Source organism: Cryptomeria japonica, chromosome 8 (assembly GCF_030272615.1).
Source record: "Cryptomeria japonica chromosome 8, Sugi_1.0, whole genome shotgun sequence".
Taxonomy (NCBI): domain Eukaryota; kingdom Viridiplantae; phylum Streptophyta; class Pinopsida; order Cupressales; family Cupressaceae; genus Cryptomeria; species Cryptomeria japonica.
This window is the reverse complement of record NC_081412.1, coordinates 142619545-142637288: the sequence shown is the minus strand read 5'-3', so window position 1 is coordinate 142637288 and position 17744 is coordinate 142619545.

Sequence of the window (17744 nt, the reverse complement as noted above, 5' to 3'; positions counted from 1 at the left end):
AATCTCGAAAGCATACAAATTAAGCTTTCCGTGCACAAACAGTATAGCAAAATATGAAGCTTTAGTTATAGGTATCAAAATGGTTGTGGAATGGAACATAAAACAACTTCAGGTCTTTGGAGACTCTCAACTTGTCATTAATCAAATCAATGATGACTATCAAACAAAAGATGACAAACTCATGCCTTATAAAAAGATGGTTGATGATATCGAGAAGTACTTTGTAAAATAACTTTTGAACAGATTCCAAGAAATGACAACAAAGCAGTAGATGCCATGGCTACACTTGCTTTTGTATTACAGACATAAGAAAATCAACAGCGTTATGAATTCCTAGTTGAAGAGTTGTTTCATCCTGCCTTTAATTATCCTAATTCCCAAACCATCTGTCAACTTATTGGACACAATTCCTCCCGCTATGGCCAGACTTACACATACCTGAAAGATAACATCTTACCTCCAGATTTATCGAAGAACCAAAAGAGAAACTTTATTTGCCAATCCTCTCATTTTACTCTCATCGTGGATACCCTGTTTAAACGAGGTCTAGACGATACTCTCTTAAGATGTCTCGAACAAGAAGAATCTGAGAAGGCCTTACATGAAGTCCATAACGACATTTGTGGCACTCATTCAAGTGGTCTTACCCTTTCGAAAAAACTCATATGCTTGGGCTATTATTGGCCGACTATGGAACGAGATTCTTTTAAAATAGCAAGAACATGCAAACAATGTCAAATCCATGGGAACTTGATTCATGCACCAGCACAAGAACTTCACGCTTTAGCAACGTCCTGGCCTTTTTGTCAATGGGGTCTTGATCTGGTAAGAAAGATAAATCTTTCTTCATCAAATGGGCACAAATTCATCCTTGTAGCTACAAAATATTTTACAAAATGGATTGAAGCGGTACCTCTCACAAACATCACAGGAAAACAAATTGCTGCATTTATCTTGAATTATATCATCTGTCGCTATGGAATACCAATGACCATTATCACTGATAATGGGCGACCATTCAAGAATCGAGATGTACAAGAGCTATGTGAGAAGTTCAAAATCTAGCACAGATTCTCCACACCATATTATCCACAGGGAAATGGGCAGGTAGAAGCATCTAACAAAACTATTCTGAAAATCCTCAAAAAGATAGTGAATGATGATGGAAAAGATTGACATATTCAACTAAACCCTTCTCTATGGGCTTACCGCACCAGTATCCACACATTGACATGTGCCACACCTTTCTCTCTTTTATATGGATCAAAAGTCATGTTGTCAATCGAAGTAGAGATACCCTCTCTGCGTGTATCACTAAAAGGTCTCATCCCAGATTTAGAACAACGAGTATCTAGACTACAAGAGTTAGAAGTGATCCATGAACGAAGACAAAATGTCTTTGATCATCTAAAGGTATATCATCAAAGAATGTGCCGAAGCTATAATCATAGGGTTAAACCACAAATCTTTCAAGTTGGAGAACTAGTGCTGAAAGAAAATCCATGCAACTAGGCAGGTTGAGAAAAGAAAGGAAAATTTGAACCAAACTGGTTAGGTCCATTTATGGTCACAATAGTATTTGGATTAGGAGCATATCAGCTATCAACATAGGACCGCGACCAACTTGAGGAACCCATCAATAGCATGCACCTGAAGAAATTCTATGTCTGAAAAATCAAAAAAAATAAAAAACAGTGAAAAATCAAAAAAATAAAAAAAAGTGAAAAATAAGAAAAAATAAAAAATAGTGAAAAATCAGAAAAATAAAAAACAGTGAAAAATCAGAAAAAATCAAAAATAGTGAAAAATCAGAAAAATAAAAAATAGTGAAAAAAGTAGAAAAATAAAAAACAGTGAAAAAGCCGAAAAATAAAAAATAGTGAAAAATAAAAAATAAAAAACAATGAAAAATCAGGAAAAAAAAAAAAGAAAGAAAAAAATCAAATATCAGAAAAAGTGCAATAAAAACAGATGGTGAAAACTTGGCAAACATGCGCTATTTGTTAGCTGGATCTTCCATCTATCAGTTCATGCATTTTTCCGCTTGCATTCATTTTCCATCAGCGCTATCCATCATAAGCTTTTGTACATACTCAGGCATCGTAGCTACTCTCTCACCATGGTTTGGATCATTGGATATATCATAACAACTTTGTTTCTAGGCTTGGGGCAAAATCCTACACTTAGCTGGGGGCAAAAATCTGGATCATTTTGAGCTAAATCAAATAGGTAGAACAAATAGTTAGACAACTCTTATCAAGCAAAAATTGAGACACATCCAACATTGAACACGAGATCAAACTATCAACTATCAAGCTATCACAAAATCAATCTAAGCACATCACACATTTTTCAGTGGATGATATCTTTTTGGATAATGATTTTAACATGATTATTCAACTTTTCTATAATTGCTTTTCGCTATCATGATTTCTGAGTGACTCCAGGATGTCATTGACTAGAGGAACAAGGAAGAAACATGACATTTTTCTTATCTGTTGTCTGAAAATTAATCATTAATATGTGCAAATTTGTCTCGGGACATGATCATCGAAGTATCATTGAAGACATTTCCGATTTGCATATTGAAATGGTGAATACTGCCTGTTTTACACAAGCAACACTCAGGTCATCTCGGTTCAATTATACCTCGATGCTTGTGCTAACTAGCTATATCAAAAATCCAGGAAAGAAGTGCTCAGGTCATCATGGTTTGATTATACCATTGATGTTTGCACTCACTTCCCACATTTCAAAAGCTCAATGATGACAAAAAGGTAAAATAATCTAGTGACTAGTCCGGTAGTAGTTTGCATATCATTGCATTTTATTGCATTTCATTCTTGCATGCAATCCTGCATGCTCCTTTTATCCAAGGTTAAATCTATTGCAGGAATCATCAAGTATCATGACAAGTGTATACGCAATCAGAATGATGACTCATATATCTTCAGATATTGTCGACCCAACAAAAATCTTATGCTATCTTTCTCAACAGAATCAACAATCAACATATTCACAAATTTCTACATCTTGATATCAACAAACTGTCAATTCTTTATCTAATCAACCTTATCAAATCAAATCAATCAATCAAACCTAATCGATTCTGATCATGTCTTATATAGGATGTATCCTTCCTGAAACCAGACGATCTGATTCTAATTCATGTCTTATACAAGATATATCATTCCTGAAACCAGATGTTCTGATCATGTCTTATACAGGATGAATCCTTCTTGAAACCAGATGCTTTGATCATCATTGTCTTATACAGGATGAATCCTTCCTGAAACCATACTGAATCTCGATCTTATCAATCTAATCAATCAAGATTTTTCAATCTTACCAATCAAATCAATCAAGCTAATCGAAGAACTCGCATTTTTATCAAAACACAGTTGCAAAAATCAAATCAAATCTATCGGGATATCAATCTCACAAAAAATCCAACAATCAATTATCTCAATTGATCTCCCAAGGGGGCATCATCATACTGGAATTTAGCAATCAAGAGCTGGGGCATCCTATCAAACAAATATCAGTATCAAAATGAGATTATTCTTTGAATCAACATGTCATCGCACCCCACTTCAAAGAGGGGCAAAATGTATACACCTAAAAATGGTCTGAAGATAATTAATTGAATAAGCAATTATTTAATTAATACTCCCCCTTCCCAATTTAATTGAATTCACTAAGCAATTTGATTAAATTTCCCCTTTCATCTACTTATTAATAAATATAAGGATTTATTTAATAGGTTCATTTCAATAATCCCCTTTAATTAATTAATTCAAATTAATTAATTCCCTCCATCCAAAATCATTCTTCTAATCCTAATTAATTAAAACAAATCAAATTCATGAGTTGTTGAAATTAATTATCCTTTTCCTATTATTTGAATTTTTAAATTCAAATTCTCCTAAGTTCTACCACTCCTAAATCTAACCATTCCTAAACTTAACCCATTCTACCTACCACCATGTCCCTTTTCATTTAACATCTTCTAGAACCTTTGTGACACTTGTCACTAAGTGTTCCCTTTCATCTAACTCCTAGAAGCCTCTTGACACTTGTCACCAGGGTAAGTGCACCAAGTTGTGGTACCAAAAAGGTGCCACTTCTTACTTTTTCATAAAAATGCGTCATTGGCATGAAAAGGTCGTCTAAACCTATGGGTTGGATGCCCAAGGCAAATCCAACCCAAAGGGTTGGTATTCTCCCAAGCAAACCATTTGGCGAGCACCAAATATGGTGCTCGCCCTATTTGGCACTCGCCAAATGCAAAATTTTGAATTTTCACATTTGGCGTGTGCCAAATTTGGTGCTCACCAAATGTAAAATTTGAATTTTCACATTTGGTGCACACCAAATTTGGCACTCGCCAAATGTGAAAAGTCAATTTTTTGCATTTGGTGAGCGCCAAATGTTCAGCATTGTCCAATGTGAATATTTTGTGAGGTAGTAGATTTTTCAATCTTGGCACAAGTTAAATCCACCCCTGAAGGAGAATATATACATGAAATATAAAATTTAAGTATATCTCTATAGGACTTATAATGTAGATTCTAGTTTTTAGAGGATCATATAAAATTTCAAACTTAGTCAAATTTCAATAATTGACATGTCAAATTTCAGTAATCAACATGATCCCATTTGCATTCTTTAGCTATATATCTCACTCTCTTTATCTTCCCCAAACTCTAGACCTATCTCTCTCCCTCTCTTGTCTCTCTCGCTTCTTTATCCTCGACTCTCTCCCTCTCTCTTCTCTCTCACTCCCTTATTGTTTCTCTCCCCTCCCAATCCTTTCTCTTGGTCACTACCTATCCCTTTTATCCTCTCTCTCCCCATACCTAGGGTTGTCCCTCCCTCACTATTCACCTCACTGTCTCTCCCTCCCTATACTATTACCCACCTTTCTCTCCCCCTCTAGGTTTGTCACTTATCTAATTGTCCACCCTCTAGTTCTCTCCCTCCCTCTCCACCTTTCTTTTCCTTCTCCTTACCTCTATCTATTTATCAACTCTCTCCCTCTCTTATCTCTCTCTCTCTCCAAACCTTTTTATCTCCTCGTTCTCTAGGTCTCACAGTCCCTCCATGTCTACCTCTTTATCCATCTCCTCTTACTCATCTCTTTGTTCTTCTATCTCTTCTATTCTCCCTCCCCTCTCTAGGTCTATATCTTCCTTTCTTCCTCTCTCCCTCTCTATCTCCCTCTCCCACTCTCTCATCTTCTCTCTTCCTCTCTTATTATCTATCTTCATTGTCTAGGTCATTACCTCTCCATCCCACCCTATCTCCCCTCTGTATGTTTCTCCCTCCCTTCCTCTCCACCTATCTACCTCTACATATAGGTCTTGTTACCCACCTCTCTTTATCCCCCTCTATCTATCTCACTCCTCTCTGGCCATCTAGGTCTCTCACCTATCTATATTCCCCATCTATAGTTATCTATGTCCCTCTCTACCTCTCTCTCCCTCCTCCTTAACCCTATCTCTTTATGAACTCCCTCCTTTTCTCTTCCTCCCCTAACCTCTTTATCTCCTCCTTACATAGGTCTCTCACTCCCTCCATGTCTACCTCTCCATCCATCCCCTCTTACTCCTCTTTTTTTTTTTTTTTTCTATCTCTTCTATTCTCCCTCCCTCCCTTCTCTAGGTCTCTCCCTTCATAGAATACCATATGACCCCTTAGGACACCATATGCCCCTAACGACACCATATGACATGCACTAAGGGGTCATATGGTTTCTTAAGGGGTCATAGGGTTTCTTAAGGGGTCATAGACCACCATATGACCCCTAAGAACACCATATGACCCCTTAGGAAACCATATGGTGTCGTTAGGGGTTATATGGTTTCCTAAGGGGTCATTGAACACCATATGACCCATTAGGACACAATATGACCCCTAATGACACCATATGACCTTTAATGACACCACGACACCATATGACCCATTAGGACACCATATGGTGGTCTTGGGGGACATATGGTGCCCTAAGGGGTCATAGAACACCATATGACCCCTTAGGACACCATATGGTGGTCTTGGGGGACATATGGTGCCCTAAGGGGTCATAGAACACCATATGACCCCTAACGACACCATATGGTGTCATTAGGGGTCATATGGTGTCCTAAGGAGTCATATGGCATCCTAATGGGTCATAGAATACGATATGGCCGCTTAGGACACCATATGACCCCTAATGACACCATATAAGCCCTTAGGACACCATATGACCCCTAACGACACCATATGGTGTCCTAAAGGGTCATATGGTGTCCTGAGGGGTCATATGGTGTTCTATCGCACCCTAGGACACTATATGACCCATTTTAACATCCTAGTACATGACATGACCACTTGTGACACCATATGACCCCTCAAGACACAATATGGTGTTGTTAGGGGTCATATGGTATCCTAAGGGGTCATATGGTGTCGTTATGAATCATATGGTGTCCTAAGGGGTCATATGGTGTCATTAGGAATCATATGGTGTCCTAAGGGGTCATATGGTGTCGTTAGGAATCATATGGTGTCCTAAGGGGTCATATGATATTTTATTACCCATTAGGATACCATATGATCCCTTATGACACCATATGACCCCTAACGACACCATATGGTGTCATTAGGGGTCATATGGTACTATGGTGTCGTTAGGGGTCATATGGTATCCTAAGGGGTCATATGGTGTCGTTAGGGATCATATGGTGTTATATGACCCCTTAGGACACCATATTACCCCTAACAACACCATATGGTGTCCTAAGGGGTCATCTAATGTCGTTAGGGGTCATATGGTGTTCTATGACCCCTTAGGACACCATATGGTGTCGTGAGGCGTCATATGGTTTTGTATGGGGTCATATGGTGTCCTAAAGGGACATAGAACACCATATGACCCCTTAGGACACCATATGGTGTTTTTAGGGGTCATATGGTGTCTCGAGGGCTCATATAGTGTCCCAAGGGGTCACAAAACACCATATGACCACTTAGGACACCATATGTTGTCATTAAGGGTCATATGGTGTCCTAAGGGGTCATAAAACATCATATGACCCCTTAGGACACCATATGTTATTGTTAGAGATTATATGGTGTTGTATGGGGTCATATGGTGTCCTAAGGGGTCATAGAACACCATATGACCCCTTAGGAAACCATATGACCCCTTAGGACACCATATGATGATGTTAGGGGTCATATGGTGTCTTAAGGAGTCATAGAACACCATATGACCCTATAGGATACCATCTGACCCCTTAGGACACCATTTGGTGTTGTTAGGGGTCATATGGTGTCCTAAGGGGTTATAGAACACCATATGACCCCATGGGACACCATATAACCTCTAATGACACCATATGACCCCTTAGGACACCATATGGTGTCATTAGGGGTCATATGGTGTCATGTTGGGTCATGCGGTGTCCTAAGGGGTCACAAAACACCATATGACCCCTTAGGACATCATATGACCCCTTAGGAAACCATATGACCCCTTTGGACACCATATGGTGTAGTTAGGGGTCATATTGTGTTCTAAGGGGTCATAAAACACCATATGACTCTCTCATATATATTCCTTACTCTCTTATTGTCTCTCTCCATTCTCAAGGTCACCATCTCTCTCTCTATTCTTAAGGGGTCATATGGTGTCATATGACCCTTTAGGACATGATATGACCCCTTAAGACACCATATGGTGTTATTATGGGTCGTATGGTGTCATAAGCGGTCATTAGGTGTCTTATGACCCCTTAGGACACCATATGACCCCTTAGGTGTCTTTAGGAGTCATATTGTGTCCTAAGGGGTTATATGGTGTCCTATAAACCCCCAGGACACCATATGACCCCTTAGGTGTTGTTAGGGATCATATTATGTCCTAAGGGGTCATAGCGTGTCATATGAACCCTTAGGACACCATATGATCCCATAGGACACCATATGGTGTCTTTATGGGTCATATGGTGTCCTAAGGAGTCATATGGTGTCAGATGAAGGATACCATATGGTGTCCTTTATGGGTCGTATGGTGTGCTAAGGGTTCATATGGTGTTGTATGACCCCTTAGGACACCATATTGTGTTGTTATGGGCTATATAGTGTTTTAAGGGGTCATATGGTGTCCTATGACCCCCTAAGGGGTAGTTAGAGGTCATATTATGTCCTATGACCCTTTAGGACACCATATGACCCCTTAGGATACAATATGGTGTCGTTATGAGTTGTATGGTGTCCTAAGGGGTCATATGGTGTCTGATGACCACTTAGGGCACCATATGACCCCTTAGGATACAATATTGTGTCGTTATGGGTCATATGATGTCCTAAGGAGTCATATGGTGTTCTACACCATATGATGTCCTAAGGAGTCATATGGTGTAGGACACCATATGACCCCTCATATGGTGTTGTTATGGGTCGTATGGTGTCCTAAAGGGTCATATGGTGTCCTATTACCCCTTAGGACACCAAATTGTGTCATTATGGGTCTTATGGTGTGCTAAGGGGTCATATGGTGTTATATGGCCCATTAGGACACTATATGACCCCTTAGGACACCATATGGTGTCATTATAGATCGTATAGTGTGCTAAGGGGTCATATGGTGTCATATAACCCCCTAAGGGGTTGTTAGGAGTCATACTATGTCCTAAGGAGTCATATTGTATCCTATGATCCCTTAGGACACCATATGACCCCTTATGACACAATATGGTGTTGTTATGCATAGTATTGTGTCCTAAGGGGTCATATGGTGCCCTATGACCCCATAGGACACCATATGACCCCTCAGGTATCATTAGGGATCATATTGTGTATTAATGGGTCATATGGTATCCTATGACCCCTTAGGACACCATATGGTGTCATTATGGTTTGTATGGTGTCCTAAGGGGTCATATGGTGTCCTATGATCCCTTAGGACACCATGTGACCCTTTAGGATACCATATGGTGTCGTTATGGGTTATATGGTATCATAAGGGGTCATATAGTGTTCTATGACCCCTTAGGACACCATATAACTCCTTACGTGTCGTTAGGGTTCATATTGTGTCCTAAGGGGTCATATGGTGTCTTATGACCCCTTAGGACACCATATGACCCCTTAGGTGTTGTTAGGGGTCATATTGTGCTCTAAAGGGTCATATAGTGTCCTATGACCCCTTAGGACACCATATGACCCCTTAGCACACCATATAGTGTCAATATGGGTCATATATTGTCCTTAGGGGTCATCTGGTGTTCCGTGACCCCTTAGGACACCATATGGTGTTGTTATGGGTTGCATGGTGTCCTAAGAGGTCATATGGTGTCCTATGACCCCTTAGATGTTGTTAAGGGTCATATTAAGTCCTAAGGGGTCATATGGTGTCATATGACCCCTTAGGACACCATATGACCCCTTAGGTGCCATTAGGGGTCATATTGTATCCTAAGGGGTCATATGGTGTCCTATGACCATTTAGGACACCATATGACCCTTGAGGACATCATATGGTGTCGTTATGGGTTGTATTGTGTCCTAAGGTGTCATATGGTGTGCCCTTAGGGCACCATATGACTCCTTAGGTGTTGTCAGGGGTCATATTATGTCCTAAGGGGTCATATGGTGTCTTGTGACCCCTTAGGACATCACTTGGTGTTGTTGTGGGTTGTATGTTAAGTAGGAGGGGAGAGAGATAGAGAGGGAGAGAGAGAACTATAGAGGGGACATATAGATAGGCAAGAGACCTAGATTTAGAGAGGGGAGTGAGATTGATAGAGGGGGATAAAGAGAGGTGGGTAATGAGACCTATATGCAAAGGTATATAGGTGGAGAGGAAGGGAGGGAGAAACCTAGAGAGGGTGGGTTGGAGAGTTAATGAACTAGACAATGAAGAGAGAGAATAAGAGAGGAAGAGAGATAATGAGAGAGTGGGGAAGGATATATAAATGGAGAGGGGAAGAAAGGAAGGGAGAGATCTAGAGAGGGAAGGGAGAGAGAAGAGAAGAGATAGAAGAACAAAGAGATGAGTAAGAGGGGATGGATGGAGAGGTAGAAATGGAGGGAGTGAGAGACCTAGAGAATGAGGAGATGGATCCAGGTTTGGAGAGAGAGATAAGAGAGGGAGAGTGTTCATAAATAGATAGGGGCAAGGGAAAGGGGGAAAAAGGTGAAGAGGGAGGGAGATAACTAGAGGGTGGACAATTAGATAAGTGAGAAACCTAGAGGGGGAGAGAGAGGTGGGTAATAATATAGGGAGGGAGAGGTAGTGAGGTGAATAGGGAGGGAAGGAGAGCCCTAGATATGGGGAGAGAGATGATAGAAGGGATCGGTAGTGAACAAGAGAAATGAGTGGGAGGGGAGAGAAATAATAAGAGAGTGAGAGAGAAGAGAGAGGAAGGGAGTCAAAGATATAAATTAGGGTACAAGGAAGGGATGAAAGGTAGAGAGGGTGGGATATACCTAAAGAGGGGAGAGAGAAGTGAGAGAGATGCAAGAGGGAGAGAGATAGGTGTAGATTTTAGGGAAGATAAAGATAGTGAGATATGGATCTAAAGAGCGCTAATAGGAGAATGTTGATTACTGAAATTTGACTAAGTATGAAAGTCAATATGATCCTCTAAAAACAAGAATCTACATTACAACTCCTATAGAGTTGAAACCACTCTCAAACATCCTACCAATATATACATGAAATATAACTTAAAGTGACTTATACTTAAATATTATATTTCATGTATATATTCTCCTCTCATGATGGGTATAACTTGTGCCCAAGTTGAAAATTTTGCATCACAAAACCTTCAATTTGGACAATGCAAGACATTTGGCGCATGCCAAATTTGGGGCTCGCCAAATGAAAAAAGTTGACTTTTCTCATTTGGCGCACGCCAAATTTGGCGCGCGCCAAATGGGAAAAGTCAATTTTTTTCATTTGGCGAGCGCCATATTTGGCGCTCGCCAAATGGTTTGCATTGGTAACTACCAACCCTTTGGGTTGGACTGTACTTGGGCATCCAACCCAAAGGGTTGGATGACCATTTCAGGCCCGAGACATGTTTTTAACAGAGGATTAGAAAAATTTCACATATTTTTGGCCGTGCTCTCCATCAAGTTTGCATGTGTTTCAATAAAACTGAAAAAAAATACCATAGAGACCTCGATCTCTCTCTTAGCTATCCAAGCATGTAATTATTTTCACATTTTGATTTCGTTAAGGCTTTCATCTATAATTTCATTTGTTAGTGTGTTCGTTTTTGGTCAAAAACCAACATGCACTATTTTGGGTATAGTTTTTTTACACGTTCATCGGATTTTGAAGAAACTTACATTTTTAGAAACTAGACTCCATTCTACACAATTTTAAAAAAAAAAGTTTTGATTTTTGATTAGTTATCAATGATTTTAGGGGGGAGCACACTCAAATTTCTGTTTTTCAGGATGTGTCCACTTCAAAAATTAGTAAAAAATCATATACTCATTAAAAAATTAGCTGAAAAATCTGGCATAAACTACAAGGTGTTAGTTAATTTCTTACTGAAACGATTTTAAAAATTCAAAAAAAAAGTTAACATTTTAGGGGGGCCACAATAGATGCTATGTTATGTTTTTTGCATAAAAACAGGACCACTTTTTGTGGCCCCCTTTTTTGAAGCCCTTAATCTCCACCATTTTCAAAAAAAATTAGTAGTTTAGAAAGTAGACTCGAAGCACTCCGACTCTTGTTCTTGTTGCATCTTCAAATTTGGAGTCTAACTATCTTCAATTTGTCGTTGAAGTTCAAACTTTGTTGATTTCAGAAAAAAGTGGCATCTTAAGACCCCCTTTTGGTACCACAACTTGGTGCACATACCCACCATAGAGATGATAAATGTTCCCTTTAATCCAACCCCCTTTGCCAACTTCCCCTAATTTAACCATTGATATCTTCAAATCAATCTTGACCATTGATTCTTGCCACCTTACCCCTAGCCTTGGAAAATCCTATAAATAGACCTCATTTTGAGCAATATGGATCCCATCTCATTTCATCTTATGCATTGTTACTATAGGCATCTAGCTTCTAGCTTATCATCTTTAGCAATGTTATCATGCTCAATTTTAGCTTAATTGCATCTTAATCTTAGTTCATTTTATAGATCAATCATGAACTCATATAGCTTAATCATGTTATTCTTGCTAGATCATGCATTTTCATCATTCAAATCCTCCATCTAAGTGTAGTCAAGTCACTGGAATATGCATAATCAAATCTGTGAGCATTTTTCATACTCACATGTACTAGGAGGTAATAAGTCAATTAGTTATGGTTTTACATTTCTTTGATTTAAATCTTCTAACCATGCTTGTAATGATTTATTGAGTGCATTGTGTTTGAAGGTACAGGTACACTTCACAGAGCACGACACCTATTTCTTATACCTATCCTCTAATTTGAGCTAACCATTTATCCCTGTACCTCTTAATCCCAACCCTACATTTTTACGATGCTCTCTATAAAAGAGACCTCTTCCTCTCTCTTTTGATATGAATCAATCATGTGAAGCACCTACACTCTGCTGAATTGCATACACAACCACAATCAATTCTCTATTGAGATCTTGTGCACAATACAAAATCTGAAAGCAACCATAATCAATATCAAGCAAGATCAATGGAGATAGGAAACAATGGAGATCAAACCCTATGAGCATGTGAAGGTATGAAATTCTCATATTTTGTTGTTTGCATGTTTTTAAGTTCTTCATTGGTGTATGATGGATTGATTGTAGAACTAGGTTTAATGGTTGAATCCTTTGAGTTTTACAATATTTAAGTTTCCATTTCCAACATATACAAATCAATCACACACACACACACACACACACACACACACACACACACACTTTTCACAATCTCAATCTCATTGCAGCAAAGGAACAAAATTCCAAGTGTTTAGCTCTCCTATCAAAATTATAGTTGAACTTGTTCATTATCCAATGATATGCTATAGACTTTGAGATCTTAGTTTGCATCCATCTAGGACTAAGATCTCATTTTCATACAAATCACTAATACCAAATCTAATTCCCATAAGAACCAAACTTAGTAAATAAGACAAGATGTCTAATGTGGATCCAACAATATTCAAAAGACTTAGTTAAAGTTTGATTTACCTCACATCCATAAGACGAGATATCATGTATGGTGTCAGTATCATTATAATATTTATGGAGTCTTCCAAAAACACATATTACAAAGTTGCAAAGAGAATCTTGAGATATATAGTAAAAGAAGAGATACAATGCCATATTTTACAACTAATTTTTTTTATTTGATTAGTTTTACAAAAAGTGATATTATAGATAACATAGATGAGTGGAATAGCACTTCTAGAGATAAGTTTTAATTTGAATCATGAGTATTCTCATATGCATGAAAGAGGTAATCTGGAGCAACAATGTCATTGCTTAAAGTAAAGTATATAAATGCAACATTAACATGTTAAATAGTTTAAATGTGGAGAGTACTGATAGATTTATTACATAAATGAAAGAATCTAATTTTAATAAAAATCAGCCATTGTACCATCAAAGGATAATGTTTATAAGAGGATAAAGAAATGCCTATGTTTCATTTCATAGAGAATTAATGAATGATAAAAAAAAAATGTTTAGAATTTTATGGATTTGAAGACTCACAAAAGAATTAACAAAAGAGAATTCTTACCAGCTAAGATAGATCTTGATTATTGTTTAATAATCAAAATTGAAAAAAATAGTTGAAATTAAAATTCTAAATTGAGTTTTTCTCAAACAAACTCATTGTGAATGTTTATATTCAGGAAAAAATTATTCATTTTAACAAATCGAATTTTTTTATTTTTCGTAAATTTTGTTGAAGCCTCTATCTCCTACAATTGAACTTGCTCATGCAATGATTGTGCTCACAAGGCGCCATCATTGGGCAATGGAATGCCCTCCTAGATATTTATGAAACACTAGCTTGTTGGAGTCATTGATTCCAATGAAGACGTGGAAGCTATTTTGAAACCATAATCTAAGCAATGTCAATGTTTTCTTGCATAAATTTTGTTGAAGCCTCTATCTCCTACAATTGAACTTGCTCATGCAATGATTGTGCTCACAAGGTGCCATCATTGGGCAATGGAATGCCCTCCCAGAACATTTATGAAACACTAGCTTGTTGGAGTCATTGATTCCAATGAAGACGTGAAAGCTATTTTGAAACCATAATCTAAGCAATGTCAATGTTTTTTTGCGTTCATATTTTAAGAGATATGTATACATGTGTAAAGGTTTGCAAAGAATTCATGCAATATGAGTTGTTTGCCATATTAAATTCCTTTAATTGATTGCCTTTTCTATTTTTTAATATGGTGTTGAGATTGTTCGTTTCTTGTTTTATTGTGTGGCATTCTTAAATGTCATAAATATGTACGGTTTGATGAAATTTAACACTAGAATCAAGAGTAAGTTTAAAAAATATTTTTTAAGATTTGATTTGTTTAGATGGTTTTGAAAAAATCACACAAGCTTTTTCGGTAGGGTCTATCTATTATTGTGATTTTCATGACCCATTTATACAATCAAAGCTTAAATTGTGTTGTCTAATCTAAAAATACTTAAAATGCTGGAAGAATCAAATATATAACTCCTTTATAGTGTTTAATGTATATAGCACGCTTCACTTAATGTTTTGATCCATAATAGTGGTTAGATAGATAATGCATCTGCACTTATTGTTGGAATATGTAATTTTTTCCACCAATCATTCAATGCTATTCTAGAATAAAGAAGAGAGAATAATGAAGTAGAAACATATAAATATTTGTTAATGAGTTTTGTAGTGTAACAATGTCCTCCTAAATTATAGAATGATCTTGTATGTATCAAAGACCTTGATATAAAGAGGCATTTGTAATGGTTTTTAATCTAGTGTTTAAGTGATCAATATGTCTATATGATCAAGTGATCATGAGTGAGAGGATGTGAGTGTTGTAGCATTCAAGATGTACAAAATATGGATTTGTAATTGCTCAATGAATGGAGTAGGTATTGTAGTACTTAAGGAGTATGGAAATATTGTATCATTCAAGGTGTATGGATTTGTAATTGCTCAATAAATGTAAGATGTGTTGTAGCACCTAATAAGTATGCATTTGTATTTCTATGTGATTAAATTATTTTTCTAAGTTTGTGTGTTCATCTTTATGATCTATCTACATCCACCACAATCACTTATTATCATCTATTTGCAGAATTTTCAATCATGGGATCTCTCCTACATCAAGAGATGCCCAATTGGGCTCATAGAAAGATAATGCCTAACAAATATGAAGCACAATAAATTTTGTATATGAGATCCAAAAGCTCATAATGCAAATAAGCAACTTTAAATAGTTAAAAGAAAATATAGCACTAACATGAATTATTATTTAAAATTTTGTAAATCAAATGCATATAAAAACTATTAGAGGTGGATGGAGATGAATTAAATTACACAATATAGAGAAGCACAAACATGGAAACTTTAACAAATATTTTTATATTAACTCAACTTGAACATAAAACATTACAAATCTATATAGCTTGAATGGTATATCATTCACTACCTCTTCTTCTTGATATGACCATATGATCAATTAATTATAAACAACTTGATGATGAAAAATTACATGATATCTCATTATATACAGGTATTTAGACAATTCTACAATCTACATTGACTTGTCATTTTAGAACACTCATTATAAAGTATTTAATGCTTTTTTATTTTATTTTTTATATTAACCATCGAGAGTAACAGAGAAATACAAAAGAGAACCGGGAGGCTAAGCCTCAACCATCAAAGTCACAACAAAACACACCATATACAAACAAAGCAGTATCATAGAATGTAGTCCTGATTCTCAACCCACGTGGTCCAACCAGCCGGGCCTTCCATCCAAGCAATGTTCTTCTGGTCTTGAATCTGGGCAAGCATAGAAGCCTGAGCATAAGTAGGTTCTTTGTTGTCACTAATATCTTTGACCAGCTTCTTGAGATCCTTCTCAAAGGAGGAAAGATTCTCAACACACCTCATCTAGTTGCAACCATCCTTCATCTCGTAGGCAAACATAGTGGCAGACCCATCCTTCATAAACCTGAGAAGTTTATTCCTTTCCAAGTCCCTAACAATGTAGACCTGCACAACAATGTTATAAAAAGTTAGTCTTTGAAATGACTTAGTAAGGGCTCTGGTGTGGCCCTGATACCTATCATCATTCCTAATCTTCCAGATATACCAAAGCACATTAGTAGAAAGAATAGACCACAAGAGATTGGCTTCCTTATTAAGTCCATGAATAAAACTAGTAATAATTTCTAAAGTATCAACACAGTGAGGAATCAAAAAACCAAATAAAAGCTAGACTTCCTTAGCAATATGACAATCAAAGAAGATATGCCTGCAAGAATCTAGAACTTTACAGATAGAGCATAGATTAGGAGAATACATATCTCTTCTAAGAGGAAGACTATCAATAAGCATTAACCATTTAAAGCATTTAACTTTAGGAGCAATGGGATTTTTCCACAACTTATTAAGAAACTTTTGGCATTGAGAAACATCCAAATCAACATACCAGAGAGAATTAAGATGCTGGATAATAGAGTCATCAAAAGTAAGAACAAAATAAACATTGTGAGCTTTAATCTTATGGAGTAGAGTGTCATTCGACCATTTAAAGGAAAGAAACCTGTGAGAATCAACATGACAATCTTTAGGAAGGCCAAGATCTCTACAAGCAAGCTGGATTAATTTATAGTTCTCTTCTGAGAAAGGGGCAGGTCAAACTTGTTACTAAGATCCTCCCAGGAGATAAGAGAATTATTCTCCAGAATGTCCATAAAACAAGAAATACCCTTATGAGCCCAAGCTCTAAAAGAGCATCCCCTGGTGAGAGCGAGGGGTTTGGAGGAGTGAAGAAGATTCCACTAGATGGATCTTTTGCCATGCACCACACTATTAGAATGTAACTCAGTGTTAATCAAAAACCTTCTAACTGATTCCCAAGCCTTCCAAATAGATTTAAAAACACAAGTACCTTGAACGGAGACAGGGAAGTTCCCAGCTACAATGTCACTAAAGGGAAGGGACTTCCATGACTTAACACTCTTAGGGACAACCCTTTGAATGTTGTTCCTAACCAAAATCTTCCAAGGTTCCTACCCTTCAAGCACATGAAAGATCCATTTAGCAGCAAGGGAGATACTTTGGGGTTTAAGATCCTTAAGGCCAAGACCACCAAGCTTCTTATCAACAAAGCACCACTTCCACTTAACAACATGTTTCTTACTACCCCCTTTGCCATCAGACCATAAGAATCACCTAATGGCCTTTTGAATTTCATAGATTTGATAGTTACTAAACATCCAAGCCGAAGAATAATAAATGTTGTAGGATGAGAGGATTTTTTGGCACACTTGGACTCTACCAGCCAGGGAAAGAAACCTGTTATTCCACTTATATAGCTTCTTATCAATTTTTTCTCTAACCTAGAGCCACATATCTTTGAGCGAAGGAGATATAGAGAAAGGAAAACCAAGATATCTAACCAATTTGTTAGGGCCACCCCATTGAAAACCAAACTGTCGGATCCAGTCGGGAGGCTCATCCTTCCACCCTAGAAGGATAGATTTAGATTGTGACATCCTAGCCTCCGAGACCTCACCAAAGAATTTTCG